The sequence below is a fragment of the Danio rerio genome, chromosome 23 (assembly GCF_052040795.2).
Source record: "Danio rerio strain M-AB ecotype USA chromosome 23, GRCz13ab, whole genome shotgun sequence".
Lineage (NCBI taxonomy): Eukaryota > Metazoa > Chordata > Actinopteri > Cypriniformes > Danionidae > Danio > Danio rerio.
Genome location: NC_141043.1, coordinates 38,070,064 through 38,090,000, shown reverse-complemented (window position 1 = coordinate 38,090,000; position 19,937 = coordinate 38,070,064). Strand labels below are relative to the sequence as shown.

At 36.3% G+C, this 19,937-nt stretch overlaps 1 protein-coding gene across 33 annotated transcripts in view; it reads right to left on the bottom strand.

Annotated features, from left to right (window-relative positions):
- The window catches only part of chst13 (carbohydrate (chondroitin 4) sulfotransferase 13), a 416,663-nt gene that overhangs the window by 170,895 nt on the left and 225,831 nt on the right, over positions 1-19,937 (bottom strand). For 2 of the 33 annotated variants that reach the window (XM_087307583.1, XM_087307560.1), the window contains exon 5: positions 1,531-1,679. The exons of the other annotated variants lie outside the window; for them this stretch is intronic. The gene's annotated coding sequence lies outside the window, so the exon portion shown is untranslated. The remainder of the gene's footprint in view (positions 1-1,530; positions 1,680-19,937) is intronic. 33 annotated transcript variants of the gene reach the window in all.

Sequence of the window (19,937 nt, the reverse complement as noted above, 5' to 3'; positions counted from 1 at the left end):
TATATGGCAGTGCTAATATCTTTGGTCTTGGCGGAATAAATAAGCTCTGCTGCTGCTGTTTTGATTATTATGGGAGAGCACGTACCAAGTCCTGCTTCTGCCAGTATATACACAGACATGCCGTTTGAGAATATAACACACTGCTGCTGCAAACATAATATATATATGTATCCTTGTGGCAGATCTGAACACAGGTGGAGCTGGGGTGGAGGATGGTAAAATGATGGGGAGCATTTAAACTGAAACTGCATTTATACTGCTCATTGGCTGCCGGCGTGACAGCAACCAATCTCTTGCGCCATGTAGTTAATGATACAAATATTAGCTGACCTGTACATAGAGTTTCATGGCAGAAATTTCACAACATGAGACAAGATTGCATTCATGAGAATGAGACGAGATGAGATTTCTATACTATTTTTTGGAATCCTCTATGAAATATATGAATGGAAATATTTTATTTAACTGAAAAAACTGAAAAAAATTTAATCACAAAATGTAAAACTATTTTGGTGCTTTTTTTAAATAAACTTGTAATGAATATTAGTTTACTTCTATTTTATAGAATTATACAGTATGCTGTAAAGGGCAAGCAAACACTGCAAAATATTCGTTTTGTTAAAAATTTGATTAGTGTTTACGACGACTATGATTTTAACCATGGTTTATGTGTGTGGTGGCAGTTGTATAAGCCTTTGCTTTGGACACGACAACCTTTGAATTCCGGTGGAAAAACGGGGTTAAGTCACAACCACCCAAGCAAGCGAGTAATGCGCAACAACGAGGCGACCCGGGTTGCTGGGTGTGTGCAAAACACTTGATTTGCAGTTCAAATACAATCTTGCCTCCAATCATCAGAGATAAATTCACTCTCCTACTCCATCATAACATCCCAACTCACGGAACAACTTTTTACCTTGATATATAACTACATATAACAAAATACTAAAACAACGCATATACTCAGATTTTATCAAATGTTTCATTGTATCAAACATATTTATTTATCTTCTCTTCTATTTCAGTTTTCTAATAAAAAAAAAATCCCAAGTCTCTGATAGGACATCACTAGTCTCTCATTTTGTCACTATTGCACACTCTGTAGCAGAATTTTGACATCACTTTCTTATCCAAGGATATTTTCAATCAGGTTTAGAGATTAGGACTTTAAATAACTATTTCACCCATTTCGATTGGTGACAAACAGCATTTTCCTTTATAAAACATATAAATCTAGCAACCCAGGCTCATTCTGAAAACGTACCTCTATATACATTTCTGGAGAGCGCCAAATACATCCTTTACATCCAATACATCAATACATCCAAACACTAACAACCAATAGTGTTTTCAAAAGCACCGATTGACCCACCCACCGACTTCCCTTAACCCAACCAACAGTGTTTTTCAAAAGCAATTCAGAAAAAGAACAGCTTTAACCTGATTTTTACCACATTTTCAGATTTTACCACATTCTCACCCTGTTAACTACTTGTTTATTTTATTTTTTGTATTCTGCTTTTGTCTCACCCGTTTTCTGGAACCGTTCCTCACTGAACTCGAGCCCCGTTGCTGTGGTCAACTCCTCTCTGCATCTCAAGTCTGCAGACGTACATGGTGAGCTGGCTGGACAAACTGGTAACAGCGGAAAAGCCGTCCATACCAAGGTAAGCGGTCAGCTGGTAAGCGCAAAAAGGAATGCTGTCACACCGCCCCATAGAGTTCATTCTAAAGACAAAATGCAGCCATACGTACTTTTGACTACATAATTTGCGGTTTTCAGAAATAAATATCCGACTACGTTTTCAGAATGAGCCTATGTTGAAATCTTGATGTAATTTATTTTGATTATGGTCTGGTATTTATGTTTTGGTTGTGTGATTTGTATTTCCTGCACTGACTACAGATTAAACCTCACTATGTAGCTAATTCTGGGAGAGTTCTTTGATTGTCTTTTGTCCCTGTCAAAAAAGGAATTAATAAACTTGCTTTGGTCTTGAAGTGCATTTTGGATCAGTTCTGAATCCACACAACATGGCTCTTAGTAAAAGTAGTCTTGACTCTGTCTGCTGATGATTGAGGCTTCCTATCCAAATTCTGTTAAACACAGACTTTCTGTATGTCAAGAACTGGTAAGTCATTCCAGATGTAGTGTTGAACTGATTGGCCATTGAGGTTCTCCATATTATCCTATCTCTTTGTGCATTTATCTTTCATGGATGAGCAGGTTTATATTTTATAATCCCTGCTCTTTTTTTTCTCAACAAACAAGGAGCATGAGATTTTACTTTGAAGCATCAATCTGATTTAAACCCACTGCTGTCTCAGCATCAGCTGCGATATGTACTGTAAGCGAATCTGTCTGTAATTTTTATTTCTAGCAGCCTCGACGGGTCAAGGGTCAAGTCCAAGAACTGGAGGTCTGAGGTTAGAAAGAGGTAATCACAGTCAGTTAGGCTGGGGTAACCGTGTCACCGACGCTCGCTCTGATTTCATTTTAGCCACGATCACACAGAGTGGCTGGTTCTGCGCCGCTGCCTGACCCCGTCATGCTGGAGTATCAGATCAGGTCATCTCACACTCATTATAAATCCCTGGGGTGGGACGCCCATCGAAAGACGAGGAGCTCTGTGAGAAGAATTAAATAAGCTTATTTTTGAACAGCAATAGTATTTGGGTTCATCATTTCAACTGGTCAAATAAAAGAAATGACTGACCCAGTTTAGCACAGTAGTGTATTTGATTTGACACCTGTCATTAGTATAGCTGTTTGCTTTAAATGAATGAATGAGTTTGTATCTCTATAGTTTGTAAGTAGTTTTGTATCTCAAGTAAACTGATCTTAATTTAAGAATGTTTAGTTTAGGCTAAAGCAAGGTAATAATAGTTTTGGCTTTTCATTAGTTTTATTTCGTTTTGACTTTTTGTTTTCAAATTCAGTTAGTTTTAATTCATTTTTATAGGGAGATTTACTAGATTTTATATTTTGAAATTACTTTTAGTTTAGTTTTTTATTAGTATCAGTATTAGTTTTTTTTTTTTTTGTAAATAATGATATTTTTTAGGTGCAAGATTCAAAATTATCAGAATAAATATTGTATAATAAAAACTCAACCAAAGATAGGCTACATTTTTTTGACACAAGAACACTATCCACCACTACAATCTACCCATTGTCAAATTCAAATAAAACAGCCCACAACATAGCAACCTTAAGTAAAATATGTGTGCAAGGTTTCTTCTGAGGTTAAATACACAGTAGTGATGAAAAGTTTAGATCTTTGACACGAACCGGATTGTTATTCCTCTCGAGATGAAACAAAGGCGCAAGTGGTTCTTGATTTTAACTGACATTTATTCAGTCATGAGTCTGTAGTATGTACATGTACATTCTAGCCTTGCATCCCTTTCTGTCCCAACAATGTTGTCAGAACTACGAAAAGAAATACATCAACTTAAATTAACTCTTTAAAGGTGGTGTTTGCACGTAATGAACAAAAAATACACACAACTAATAAATAAAGTGCACATTTAACATGTAAAAATATACACTTTGTATAATTATACATTACGGACACATATTCATACATGTTTATATAAGTTAACACCATACGACACATACCTCATTGGCCTCTCTAACTCAAGAGGAATAAACTTTAAGGGTTATAGTTTCTCTTTAATAAACTATAACTTATGTTTACTTCTTACAGCTATAATCCTTACAAACGAGTTATTAGTGCAGCACCTTATACGGTTGTACTTGAAGTGAATCAGAAAAATATCTTAATTGCAACAATGAAATAATTCCCAAGCTAAACATAAAAACAAACCTTTTTATAGTTTTAGTTGAATAATTTGAAATAAATTGACATCTATTAACAACAAATATACATTTCTTATTTATTCTTATGATTTTAGCTATTTATTAACTTTTTTAAGTGCATATTATAGTGTGTAATATTTGAAAATTGCATCTGACGGCAGCTACACAGAATCTTTCGTGACAATCTTCCCAAGGTTGGACTTAACATATCAAAAATCATGTATTTAGCTATCTTAATTTCAGTCAGGTAAAAAATCACCATGATCTGAAAAGTTTCTTACAATTACATTTTGCAACCAAACTAGAGCATGATTTGCTTATTTAAATCTCATTCCGACTTTCTGTTTTGAAATAAACTTACGTTATTTCAACAGATCCTCTCATTTAAGCTCTCGGTTTTCCCGCGCTGCAGTTGTTCAAGTTTAGTTCTGTCACAGCTGGCTGTCATTACTGTTTGTGTTTGGTTCACTGAATCACTCATGCTCAGTATTTTCGGTCCACCGCTTCTCAAATCCGATCTCTGTGAACTGTTCTAATAACTGAATAACTCAGGAAATTGGTTAGTTTCGAGTCAGAGGGGGGTATCAGGCATGTTTAAAAGTAAGTAGTTTGTGGATAAGTGCTTAACGTTACTGAAGAAGAGCATCGGTTCAAATGATTAAGTTCGATTGGTGAATTAGTTCAACCGGTTCACTTAGAAGATCCAGTTAAAAGAATGATTAGTTTATGATCGCGATTACTAATACAGAAATAATACCCATTATTTAGCACAAATATGTTAAATAATACGTTTAATAAGTGACTAATTTCAGTCGTGTCTTAAAGAGGGCGGATGCTTCAGATACTAGAGAGCATCTGATTGGCTAGAATATCTGACAAGCAGGGTTCAGTGATGAAAAACAAAAGCAATTCTTATTGGTGTAAGTGAGAAACTAATATTTGAATGCTTTTATCTTCTAAGTGCAAATGCGGTCATTGTTTTGAAACACACTTTAGCTTCTACAGTAGTTACTTCCATTTGATTTCAGGGGGACTTCAATATGCTTCATAAATTAGAATAAAAATCAAGGGGCCAAACATTACACTTTCTTCATTAATGCGAACTATAGAAACACACACCTCCTCCGTGTTTGATAGGAGATGCATAAGTGGTAATAAAGAGAGAAAAAAATGACTTTAGATTAGAAAATACAAAAGCAGCGTGTGGTCTGCCATCAGTATGCGGTTGAAAGAAGCCCCAGACAATTATCTATTGATTACATTTGTAAATCCAACAGTGCAATTTAATGGGCTTTAGCTGGTAATAGGAAAGTTTCTTTGGCAAGAAGGAAACACAGATATTTTGTTGAGAGGATTAGTTTAATCTATTACCCTCTGAAATCACTAGGCAATTACACAATTGTCTCATTAAGAAAGAAAGAGTATGAACGGGAGCACTGGCGATTATAAAGTGAATCTTCCAGTGTGCGTCAGTAATCCCAGCTGACGTGTTGACACCGTGGCGGAACTTTGAACTCATTGAACTCAAAGTACTGATCACAGGAACTCATCAGGCTGTAAATATAAAGTAGGCTTCATTTATAAAAGGCGCAAGTGGGGATTTGATCCTAAATACACCAGAGTTTTTCTTATGTGACAAGTAAGGAACAAAATGGGATTTATAATGGCAACTACTGACATGAAAATTGACCAACTTTTTCAAGCAGTAATTACACCAGTGATTCAATTAACATTTTCTGGAATATAAGACACTTTTTTATCATCTGAAACACCCTGCAACTTATAAAGCAACTTTAATGAAAATTTAATGAAATTAATGTCAAGCTTACACACAAGCTTATTCATTTATTTGGATTCACACTAAATGAAGAGAGACATGGTATTTCTAAAGCAGTTTATGCTTTCATGTGTTTCATTTGTTGTGATTGAAAATCAGGGTTACTCCAACCCATACTCATTTCTTTTTTTGAAATTTCTTAACATTAATGATGCACCTATAATGGAAATCCTCTTTTGTAAAATGGAATTTTTTTTTGGAATTGTAAAAATGGAATTCAATTTTGCATCTATAAAAGAAAAAAATCTGTGATCTATTTTACTTTACAGATTTGATCTTAAAATTACGAATAAAGCTTTTCACAGATAAAAACTATCCGACTTTACATAAACTGAGAAAATGGGTATATTTTTTGTAGTCTGCACCAACTTGCTTATTTCTATATTAAGTGACTGATTATAAAGTGCAGATGCTCTAGACACTTTAGCATTTGATTGGCCCAAACAATCTGACTTTACTGTATACTGTGTGTAAATGGCTCTACAGTACATACTGCATATTACCCAAACACAAGGCTCCTGACATTGTGGGTCTCGGCAATGTTCAGGTCTCTAAATATGGATACAGTCTCTCCTTCAGTGCTGTTTTGTAATACAGATAAAAAAAAAAAAAAAAAAAACATAAGTTCACTTACTTGGGCTTGAGTGGCTTTCTTTTGAATAGCTCATTTTTGCTAAACAAGTTTCTGGATTGAGAGCACAATGGTAGCGAGGGCTTTTGGAAGCACTTGAGCTTGTGCCCTTGGTTGGCATGCTCCATGGCAACACTAAATCCAGTTATAAAAGGACATTTTAACTATTTTTTGTACTATTTTGTGTGATATATTCTTATGATATATGAGGTGTACTGTTCTGCTAGGCTATCTTTACTCATTGGAGTTAACAACAGTGTAAATTAACAACAAGTATGCTGTCTGTCATTGATCAGATGATCCAGACAACCTCACTCCTAATGCTCTATTGGCTGAGTCAGTGTTTCTGCTAGGCCAGACACATTCATATACATATTAATACACAAATAAAGGAAATAAAAAATGTATACTATAAATTAGTCTTCAATAAGTTTAACAGTTGTTTATATACCAACAACTGTCAGGCATTTGAAAGCATTAAAAGTACCATACCCCAAAATAATAATCAATGGACCCTTTTCACAAGCCTGTTATGACCTGTTTAATGGTCATCAGCATCTTTAATCCTTGAAAGTTTTTAATATTTAAATATTTGTTTTAACTTACGAACATTTATGTGTATTTATGTATGTATTATATCATCCTTGCTTTAAATTACAAAAAGCGAATTACTGCTTGTGCGAGGCGTTTCTAATGCAGCGTCTATGGGACTGAGAGTAAATTTGACATTTTTCTCGCCTCTGGCTGTCGTCATCAGTCTTACACATCTTTTTTCCTTTTTCAGAAAGTCTTTATAAAACCATCGTGGGGTTTTTCTTTTAATATTTGAGCAAATAAGAATGTTAAAAAAATATATTTGTTGTACTCTCCCATTTACTGCGTTTTCCCAACTATAATGACTTTCACTACTGAGAAACCCGGAAATGTGAAATAGTCTATTGTTATTTCATTTTAACTACTACTCTACAAATCACTATTTAAAAAAATACTTTAAGTACATGTCTAAATTTGTACGTTTTTCTTTTTACATACATATCTGTCTATTATGCTGAATGACATTGGAACATTATTGGTGGAACATATATTGTAATTTAATATTCATAAAAAATATTGATATTTACAAATATTGAATTTAAAATAATTTTTACATTATGAACTTAACTTGGACACCACAGAATTGAATGTGCACATATCTTCTTTAAAAGCATATTTGCATACAGTGCATCTGGAAAGTATTCAAAGCACTTTACTTTTTCCACATCTGTGTTTGTATGTTACAGCTTTATTCCAAAATTGATTAAATTCATTTATTTCTTTAGAAATCTCCACACAATACCTCATAATGAAAATGTGAAAAAACATTTTTTGAAATTGTGGCAAATTTATTAGTACTTTGTTGATGCACCTTTGGCAGCAGTTACAGCCTCAAGTCTTTTTAATATGATGCCACAAGCTTGGCACACCTATCTTTGGGAATGTTTGCCCATTCCTTTTTGCAGTACCTCTCAAGCTCTATCAGGTTGGATGGGAAGCAACGGTGTACAGCCATTTTCAGATCCCTCCAGAGATGTTCAATAGAATTTAGTTCTGGGCTCTGGCTGGGCCACTCAAGGACATTCACCGAGTTGTTGTGAAGCCACTCCATTGATATTTTGGTGGTGTGCTTTGGGTCATTGCCCTGCCGGAAGATGAACCGTTGTCCCAGGTCAAGAGCACTCTGAAGCAGGTTTTCATTCAGGATGTCTCTGTACATTGCTGCATTCATCTTTCTCTCTATCTAGACTAGTCTTCCAGTACCTGCTGCTGAAAAACATCCCCACAGCATGATGCTGCCACCACCATGCTTCACTGTAGGGATGGTATTAGATGGTATTACAGTACCTCCATGAATAAGGCCCTTCTCCCCAGATCACTCAGCTTAGAAAGCTGGCCAGCTCTAGGAAGAGTCCTGGTGGTTCCAAACATCTTCCACTTATGGATGATGGAGGCCACTGTGCTCATTGGAACTTTCAGAGCAACAGAACATTTTCTGTAACCTTCCTCAGCCTTGTGCCTCGAGACAATCCTGTCTCGGTGGTCTACAGACAAATCCTTTGTCTTCATGCTTGGTTTGTGCTTTGACATGCACTGTCAACCCTGGGCCCTTATATAGACAGGTGTATAGCTTTTCAAATCATGTCCAATAAACTGAATTTACCAGAGGTGAACTCCAATTAAGCTGCTGAAACATCTCAAGAATGATCAGTGGAAACAGAATGCACCTGAGCTCAATTTAGAGCTTCACGACAAAGGCTGTGAATAATTCTGTACATGTGATTTTTCAGGTTTTTATTTTTAATGAATTTGCAACAATTTCAAAAAATCTTCATTATGGGTTATTGTGTGTAGAACTGAGGAAATAAATTAATTTAATTCATTTTGGAATAAGGCTGTAACAAAGAAATGTGGAAAAATGAAGTGCTATAAATACTTTCCAGATGTACTGTATATTCATACCCAGGATTATGAATACGTTTGGGGAAAGTATGAATTGAACACATAACAATTTTTTCAGAAAACATATTTCTAAAGGTGATGTTGACTTGAAATTTAATCCAGATGTTGATAACAGCCAAAGGAATATATATATATATATATATATATATATATATATATATATATATATATATATATATATATATATATATATATATATATACACTAAGAAAACAAATCTGACTAGATTATAAATAAAGTTATGTGTAGTAAAATAAAATGATGCAGTAAAAAAGTATTGAACACATGAAGAAAGGAAGGTGTAGAAAGCCAGTGAAAGCCCAGACAGTAGCTGAAATCTCTCAGTAGTTCTTCAGCAACCCTCTGCCCTTCATCATTGTAAATTAGTATCAGCTGCTTCAGTCCAACATTTACATTACCAGGATGATTCAAATGAAACCAGAGTGGACATTTCAGCAAGACAATGATCCAAAACACAGTCAAGGAAAGTCTCAAATGGTTTCAGAGAAAGAAAATCAAGCTATAGAATGGCCCAGGCAATCACCTGACTTGAATCCAATAAAAAATACAAATTAAAGATCAGATTTGATAGACAAGACCCACAGTACCATCAAGATTTTTACAATCTGTTGAAGACTGTAAAATAAAAAAAAAAATCACCAGAGCAATGCATGTGACTACATCCTCAACATGAGAGGCGTTTCTAAGCTGCCTTCACCAAAAATCCTTTTTATGTAAAATATTAAATGCATTTCAGTAGATCAGTACTTTCTTGTTTTGTCGTTTCATTATCATCACACGACTCATTTTTCACACACGCACGCACGCACGCGCGCACACATACAAATATATGGGTATATATAATAAACATTACATAAAAAGCTTCTCTCTCTCTCTCTCTTAGCCAATGAAATCACACATTCACACAACTCTACCGTGACAGACGGTATTCTGTCTATAAGCTCCTTAAAGTGTGTTAACCATAATAAATCAGGCAACTTGTCAAACTACCACCAAGATTATTTTTCAGTCCTAAGGCTACAATTCCCATCCATCCATCCATCCATCCATCCATCTATCCGTAGCTTACGGGCTAAACATCAAGCTCAAAACCAGCTTTTGAGGCTCGACACAACAGAAGCATAATAGTGCATGAGCAATGTGAGTAACACAATTAAGCTCAACCTTGAACTTGCAAGCTGGGTTATTTATGACGGTGGTCAGATATAATTACACATTGATCGAGTCTCCTGACAGCCTGTGGTGAGAGTTAGATTGACCCTGCATCGGCATAATACCATCCTAATGAATGATCAGTGATACGCCGAGGTGCTAATGTCGCAGAAGTTTGGCTAAGCGTGTCCGAGAAGCGGTCGAGGAGAGAGAGCGATTAGACATTCTGTGTGATCATTCTTTTGAAATTATGGATCTGTCATGTGCGGACAATACCACTGACAAATACTGTAATGGGGTGACATCAAACCGGAATGAGAGCGCGACAGCTGACAAATTACACTTTGTGTGTCTCTCTCTCTTTCTTTCTCTCTCTTACTTGCCTTTTAATTCCTTGTACTCCTTTAAATTCTTTGTGAAGCGGAAATTGCTGAGACACATTTTGCAGTATGCTGATACATACAACTGAAATGGAATATTGAGTAGGGGGCGGGGTTTTCTTTTTGCACATCATTCAATTGTAGCAAACTAACGGTATAAGGGGCGTGGCTAAGAATATTGTGGTTTAAGGGATCAAACTGACGTCAATAGTGCCTTCCTGCCACTCCAAACGAAAGTCAAACTTTGATTGAAAATTACCAAAACAAACATTTTTAAGTGGATTAATTCCTCCCCTTAAAGATTTTTGTAAGCTATTTTCTAAGGTTGTTTATATATGAAAATTAAGAAAACAAGTTTTTTTCTTTGGAATTTCCAACGTTTTTGGGCAAAAATCTGAATTAATCTAAAAATGACAAAAATTTCAACATAGGCTCATTCTGAAAATGTACCCCTATGTACATTTCTGGAGATTGCGATTTGTGTAGCCAGAGAAACGAATGGCTGCACTTCGTCTATAAAACAAATGCTACGGGGCAGTATGATGACGTTTCTTTTCTCGCTTACCAGCTGACCAATTACCTCTGTCTGAACGGCTTTCCGATGTTAGCAGTTTGCCCAGTAACTCCCCACATGCGTCAGTGGACTTAAGATGCAGAATGGAGCTGACCCATTTCCATAAAGCAGGTAAGACAAAAAAATAAAAAAAAAGCCAACAAATTAAAAATAAACAAGTAAATAAAAGGGTGAGAAAAATCTGGGTGGTAAAATGTGAAAAAGCAGTAAAAATCCTGCTGCTATGAGGGCTTTTCTTTTTTCTGGATAGCTTCTGAAAACATTGCGTTTGGGTTTAGGGAAGTGGATGGGCGCTGGTCAATTAGTGATTTTGAAAACCATTCAATCAGACGGTCAGTTATGCTGCGTTCACACCAGACGCGGAACGCGCGTTAAGCGCGAGTGATTTACATGTTAAGTCAATGCAAACGTGCGAATAGATATCCTGCGGCGCGATACGCGCGAATGGCACGCTGTGAATTGAGAGTTTTGCGCGTTTGACGCGCGTATCACTCGAGTTCGAAAATCTGAACTTCAGCGGACATTTGCCCCGAGTTAAACAATCAGGAGCTTGCTCTTGTGGGGGCAAGATTGTGACGTATCGCCTATTGTCGGTGTCCCGGGCGAAATCCTCCAGCCGACACCAACAACAGTTCATCAAACTGGGCTTGGCTCAGTCAGAAGCACCGCTGAAAGCCTCCATCATCCAGGTTCAGTTTCTGGAGGAGTTTATGAGCTCACAGAGCTAGATGCACCTCTGAAAGGATGTAGTGGACTCAGACACGACCCTAAACGTATCAACGCTGTTTTTCAGCCTTCATAAAACCCATAAACACTGTTATTTTCTTCATAAAATCCAAGTTAGCCATTTAGCAATAAAGTTAGAGTCAATGGGCAGACAGAAGACCTGCCCAACACGCAAATCCGCGTCTGTTCTGAAGTGAATTTGACACACGAATGAAGCGGGGTTTGACGCGCAAATGAAGCGGGGTTTGACGCGTGAATGAAGCAAGTAAACTCAAATGTTAACTTGGCAATTTACGCGTGAATAGCGCGATTTATCCGCGTCTGGTGTGAACACAGCATTAGTCAGTCAGTTAGTCAGTCAGTCAACAGTGCGCAGATGGCAGGCGACAACGCATGGCACTTCGAGAGAAATCTGAGATCTTAAAAAGCGTACACATCGGCCTCTGGTGGATTCGCAAAAACAAATACTGAAAAAAAAACATAGCTCATCGAACGTATTTGGCTCTCTCCAGAAATGTATATAGGGATATGTAATCAGTATGAGCTTGAGTTGAAAAATTTGATAATATTGATGACGTGTGCTCTGAATGTTTCAATCACACCAGTGTGATCGTACACGTCAGGGACCAGCCAAGGCTTATCACACTGGTGTGATTGTACATGTGAAAGGGTTAAAAGCACTAGTGGCACTAGGAGCTTTAACATCTCATAGGCTTATTTTAACATCATATATACATGTGCTGCGAAATTAGTCTTAACTGGCCAATAGCTATACCATGGTATACCTGGGAAAAACCAACGGCTTGCTGTGTGTCAAAGGATTTTAAATCAGTTTTTAAAGGATAAAAAAAAGAAATACACTATGCATTTATAACGTGTTTATCACACAGGTGAGTGGAGTTGACAAACCACCAGTAGAAACACTTATATCTCTCTTTAAAACCCTATTTTACTCTAGCAGCTAATCCTCTGAGCACTAACAGTTCCTTTGTATAATTAGCACTTCTTGTATTGCCTCCTCTTTTTGAACTGCTGAATGTCTTCTCAATTGTAAGTCACTTTGGACAAAAGTGTCTGCTAAATGACAAAATGTAAATTCCTCCAAGTGGTTGTCTCTGCGAAGTTATACGATTTACGAACCTTACACGATTAATTGATCTTTTAAATTGTCACAATATAATCAATTCTCATTTTAGATCAATTTATTATTACAGACCTCAAACTTTGGCACAGTACTGCAGTCCACAGTTGTTTTGTCCAGTCCCTCCTGCGACAAAACAACTGTGACAGTAATGAGAAATAGTGGGGGTCATAGTATGGCTGAAGGTAACATGAGGTGGATTCCCTTTTTGGACACACACTTCACTCACGACCACGTTGCTTATGGCTGACTGACCCTTCTGTCACTTCTCTGCTCTTCCTTTCACCAACTTGCAGAGCGCAGACCACTGACTGGGAGAAAAAAAAGGGGAAAAATGGCACTGATTGCAAAGCCGTGACAAGAGAAGCCATCGATTTCAGAGTGGAATTAATGAAAGTCCAGTCAGCGTTGACAGAGCCGTGGCAGCTTCAGAGGAATTATATTGAGCACTTTGCACTCGTGGCTATTAGACTAGAGATAAAGTGTGTCCAGTGATGACAGAATAAAGGATTCAAGCTGTTAAAAAGGCATTCATTAAAAAACAATTTACTCAAATGCTGTTTTACAAGAGACCGGACCATTGTTTGATTTCACCCCAACTGTAATTGAACTTTGTCAAAACTTTAATGTTCTGTCAGCCACATCTGACCATTTATTTCAGTGAGTCTTTTGTGGAACTGAAGTTTATTACATATTTGGGTGATGAATCAAACCAAACGCAAGGCTTTATTTTCAGTTAACCACACCCAGGCAACTTATTGTGACAAAGTCCATAAAGAAACTTGTTTTGTGTATAATTTTCTGTTCAGCTTGACAGCGTGCCATTAGAAGTCGTAAAGTGCTTTCTTTTCATCCGATCATGTATTTTACAGAGCGCTGGTGTTTAACTTCAGTCTTGAAGGTCGAACAACATAGCAAAAGTGAAGCAGTGGTTTCATCATGCTTTAAAAATACTGGGGAAAAACTTGTTGTGAAAACACAACCAGTTGGGAGTCGCATACAGAAAAAGCTGGAAAACGGCAGCTGATCCGAAGTGGTGCAATGGAAACAAAGCAAACATTTTCGTACTGTAAATGTATATAAAACTTGTATACAAGGCATATGCGGGGATCTGAATGCCTCACTAGCAACAAATAGAATCAGAGAAAAAAAATAATCCCTGATTTAGAAATGTTATTGAGAGTTATTAAGACTGTACAGTAGTAGAAGACACACAATCACTAAAGGTTATGGTCTTGCATGGCATATATATATATATATATATATATATATATATATATATATATATATATATATATATATATATATATATATATATATATATATATATATACAGCTGTACGATAGGTTTACATCTGAATGTTAAATAAATGCATTTGTTCAAATTGTAGGCGACACAGTGGCGGCAGCAGGTAGCGATGTCGCCTCACAGCAAAAGGGTAGCTGGTTTGAGCCCTGCCTGGGTCAGTTGGCATTTCTGTTTGGAGTTTGCATGTTCTCCCCATGTTGGCGTGGGTTTCCTCCAGGTGTTTAGGTTTCCCCCACAGTCAGAAGACAAGCGTTATAGGTGAATTAAATAAACTAAATTGGTCGTAGTGTATGAGTGTGAATGAGCTTGAAGGGCATGCGCTGTGTAAAACATATGCTGGAGAAGTTGGCGATTTATTCCGCTGTGGCAGATGAATAAAGGGACAAACGAAAAAGAATGATTGAATGTTCAAATTGTGTAACTATGTATTAAAAAAACTTAAAAATAACAACCAGGGGAAAAGCTCTACCAAATGATTAGAATGAAAGTGAAAATTTTGTAAATAATACAATATAAAAAATTTTAATATTATTCAAAGGCCTCATGCCTTTTTGGTTTGTTTGTTTGTTGTTGCTGGAGTAATCTAGGCACAAGGTGTAAAGGCTCCATCCTCTTCTAAGATGCTTTTACACTAGAACTTTTGGTCCGCAACAAGGTTCGTTTGATGTCAGAGTACAGTACATCTATCTAGCGTGAATGCTGAAATACATTTATCTAGTGTGATTATGATGCCACAAGCTTGGTATACCTGTCTTTGGGAATTTATCCCCATTCCTCTTTGCATTTCCTCAATCCTGTCACGGAGGTCTACAGACAATTCCTTTGTCTTCATGCTTGGTTTGTGCTTCGACATGCACTTTCAACCCTGGGCCCTTATATAGACAGGTGTATGCCTTTTCAAATCATGTCGAAACAACTGAATTTACCACAGGTGGATTTCATTTAAGCTGCTGAAACATCTCAAGAATGATCAGTGGAAACAGAATGTACCTGAGCTCAATTTAGAGCTTCACGGAAAAGGCTGGGAATACTTCTGTACATGTGATTTTTCAGCTTTTCTATTTTAATAAATTTGCAACAATTTAAAAAAATATTTTTTCACATTGTCATTATGGGGTATTGTGTGTAGAATTTTGAGGAAATAAATTAACTTAATCCATTTTGGAATAAGGCTGTAACATAAACCAATGTGGATGAAGTGAAAAGGTATGAATACTTTACGATTTTACTGTATGTGAGCTAAAACTTCAGATACATTCTGCTTCATTTGCATTTTATAGCAAACTAGCTGGAGAATATATTGTGATTGGGATTTCATTGACGCTCCATATTCTACTCCTAAACATCTAAAGATGTCCTAAATAGACCACCTGACACCTAAAACACCTCATAACATTTCCATTTCGGGTTAGGCCACACTTACAACAGTTATTACGACGTGTATAAAACCGTTCCCATCCAGAAAACAATCATAATAGATGACGTTATTACCCTCCGACGGCTATTTACCCCAGCGTTTCCTCACGAAACATTTCATATCTTCGGGTCCTCAACGAAAGGCACTAGCTCTGAAATACCAATAGGATTTTCAATCTCGGCACCTGTCCTTGATCTCCAGCCCTATACAAATGCAGAGCCGTGATTTATTTTTCCATTGCCTGTCAGAAAAAGAGCGGCTCGTGGCATCAACCGCAGCGGCTCCACAGCTGGACCTTTCATACCATAAATACATCCTCGGAAAGAAGGTGCCAATACTGATTAAGGAGAAGAAGTGTCCCACTTTGACCTGGATTAGAGAGGTATTAGGTGGAGTGGGCTGTGTGCCGCGAGCCATCTCCCTTCATCGCCGCTGCTAATGCGGAGGCATAGCTCTGCTCGCATCTAAATGTTTCATTACGGCGCGAGCGGAGATACCAATTTCTCTCCCCATCTCTCGCCGCTTCTCCCGCAGAGGGGGGGAGCAAAGCATGACAAATTGAAATAAATGAGAGTGCAGAAAAGGTGGAGGGGGAGGCCGCTGGTCTGAGAGGTTTGGGGGAGGAAGGAGGTGGGACCCTTTTTGCATGCATGTCACTCTTTCTCTCTCACTTTACTTCTCCGTCTCCTCCTTTCTTGTTGGACAAAATAATGAAATGCGGTTGATTGTTATTGCCCGCGACCTTCATCCAGCGGTGGGATTGACAGGGGCCTTTATAGCTGGATGGTCATTTGTGTATGCTGAAATCTTTGATTCGTCAGATGCTTCCAGGGAGTGAAGATCAAAAAATAATGTTTCTTTTCGCTCGACTTGGTTTGAACTTCCATATTCATATACAGCGGACGTGACTGGAGATCTCTCTCTCTCTCTTTGGAAAGTTATTGCTACTGATGCAAGAAAAGTTTGGCTCGCTCACGCCTGCAGATCAAAGATGTTCAGTGGGATGTAGAGGAAAGCAGGCAGTGTTTTGCTAGTAACAGTGTATGTAACGCAGTTTGAAACCAGGAGTTAATAATGCATCAAGTCCGTGAGAGGAAAAAAAAAAAAAAGACATGAAAGTATAAAACATGATTTTTGCACCCAAAGTTTACTGAGTGAATCTGAATTTTTATCGATCTGTGGAAAAAAAAAAGAACAAAAAGTTTTGGATGCTTGAGTTGTTTATGATGTGAATCATAAATATAGTTTGACCATCCTAAATAAATAAATAACAGCTCACTGTACACCAGTACATAAAACTGCCACTGAACTTAAAGGCAGACTCTGATACTATCACAAAAGTTACTGAGGCCTTACACACACTCATACTTCTTATTTGAAATATTTTTTTTTTCCCTATTTTGGCCTTCAGTCCACACTGAGACAGCATTTTTGAAAGTTCTGAAAGCAAAGCTTTTTGGAAACAAAAATAGTGATGCAGCTATCATTATAGTGACAGTCATGTAAGCAAGATAATGGAGGACACTGTACAGCTGTTATTTTGAGGGCTCTTCAGTTTGGTTGAATTTGCCGGGAAGTTGATATTTGCCTAATTAATAGGGTTTTCATTTTTAAAGTTATAACAGATTCCTTAAAAAAATGTTTATTTTTTCCTCAATTTCTGCTTTACGGAGAGAAAATCAACACATTTCTAAACATGATAGTTTTGATTACTCTTTTTAAGATCTTAAATAAGATATTTTTCAAGACACTTCTATACAGCTTAAAGACATTTAAAGGCTTAATTAGGTTAACTGGGCAGATTAGGGTAATTAGGCAAGCTATTGTTTAATGATGGTTTGTTCTGTAGACTAAAAGTAAATCGGCACACTGTCACTTTTGCTCTCAAAAAAAATGTTAATGTCAAAATTACAAAATCACAACGTTCCGACCGACATGGTCTTCATCAGGTGATTTCACCTAATGAAGACCATGTCGGTCGAAACGTTGTGATTTTGTAATTTTGACATTAAAATTTTTTTTGAGAGCTAAAGTGGCAGTGTGCCGATTTACTTTGAATCTTTTGCTACTTATGTTTGTTTTTTGATCGTGCACCTGCCTTCAAGATTTTTCTAGATGTGCGCACATTTCTGTTTTATTGTTCTGTAGACTATCAACAAAAGAGTTTAAAGGGGCTAATAATATTGACCTTAAAATAGTTCATAAAAAATTAAAACTGATTTTATTCTAGCTGAAATAAAACAAATAAGACTTTCTCCAGAGAAAAAAATAAATTATCAGACATACTGTGAAAATGTCCTTGCTCTGTTAAACATCATTTGGAAAATATTTTAAAAAAGAATGAAAAAAAAGCAAAGGGAGGCTAATAATTCTGACTTCAACTGTATATATACATATTTTTATGATAGTCTAAACAGTATTTCTGTAGTATACTCTACAGTATTTTCAACCAACATTTCATATTTCTTCATTTAAAAAATGTCATTTATATATCTTATCTCTAAACATTACATGTGAAACTATTATATAAATCTTCCAGTTTAAATACATATGACCCTAAATCACAAAACCTGTTATAAGGTTCAATTCCCTGAAATTAAGATTCATACATTTTCTAAAAAGCATTAATATACTTTGTTAGGATAGGGCAATATTTGGCAGATTTAAAAATCTAAATATTGAGAAAATTACCTTCAAATTTGTCCAGATTAAGGTCTTAACAATCCATGCTTAAAAAAAAAAAAAAAAAAAACATTTACATTGGTGAATTTACAAAATGTCTTCATGGAAGATGATCTTTAATTAATGTTTTAATTATGTTTAGCATAATAGAAAATAAACAATAATGTTGATTTATGCAATGTGTTTTTGCTACTCCTAGATACTCAATTTATTCATTTTCCTTCATCTTAGTTTATATTTCAGAGATCACCACAGCAGAATGAACCGCCAACTTTTCCAGCATATGTTTTATGCAGTGGATGCGCTTTCAAGCCAGTATTGGGAAACACTCATACACACAGACTGCGGACATTGTTTTTTCAGGTCACTGAAGCACCTGCAGAAACCACACCAACACAAGCAAACTCCACACAGAAATGCCAATGGCCCTGCCAGGACTCAAATCAGCAACCTTCTTGGTGTGAGACAACAGCGCTAACCACTGAGCCACCTAAGTTTGACAAAATTTAGCCAGCAATTTGACAAAATAGTAGTAAATAGTTTTTGCTGCATTAAAATGCGTGCACATTATGATTTCATAAACTAATCACAAATTAGTGCTTAAAATGTCACTGAAATATAGTATTTAAACCTCATAATTAAATACAAAATGAATGGAATAACCGCTAAAATTCTCACTTTTTGAGGAAAAGAACTCCATTTCTTTCACCATACTAGCTTCAGGCTTGATATAAATATATATGAATGTATTTCCTGATGATCAATATGAATTATAGTGCCTGGGTGAGCCTGTGTTATTAGCTTCAGTGGTTGTTATCTAGGAATAACATACCTTGAAATGCTGTCACTGTCTAATCAAAATAAAATATCCCAGAGAGCCATCTAATATATTAATGTATTATATTAATTTAGTAAGCATTCCGGATATGTGACATTATAACATCTGAGTTTTGTTCCAATATGTTAAGCTGAAATATGATTTGAATTGGTTGACCCCACCAACTGCTTAGTCGACAATAGATAGTCAAAGCACATTTCCGTCACAATTAACTCTCTTTCATTCCCTTTTTTTTATACCTGTATGGCTTTCTTTCTACTATGGAACTTACTGAACATTTATAAAAGCTATTTCAAGTTTCTGTCACTTCAATGCAAGTGAAAGGCCTGTCCTTCAAAATAACTTTGCTTGCATTCTGCAGAAGAAAGAAATTCACTTTTGGAGTGACATGAGGGTATATGGATAAATGACGGTATACTTGGGGACTGTTGTTTTCACAATGCTATCAAAAAGGCAAACTTCAAGAATTAGAAAACTTAGTTCAACTCTTTTTTTGGGGGGGTGGTGGGTGAAGCTAAAAAGAGTGATGGGAAACATTGAAGCTTTTGTCTCCAAAATGTAAATCTGCTCATGTTTCTTGACTTGAAGACTTGAATTAAATTGTTTTGTAGTTTTATTTATGGATTTATTTAAATGTCAGTGTTTTGACTTGAGTTTTAGTGTCATTCCAAATGGAACTTCAACATTCATTTTTACTAAACCAAAATTTAAACCATTTCCCAGTCAGCATTTAACGGTTGACAAATTAATGAAATAAAAGTAGTCAGTAGTTTCATAGGTGTCTATTTAAATAAACAATATAATTCTAATTTTAGTTTACTTTTAGGCTATACAGTGCATCCGGAAAGTTTCCAAAGCATTTCACTTTTTCCACATTTTTTTAAGTTACAGCCTTGTTCCAAAACTGATT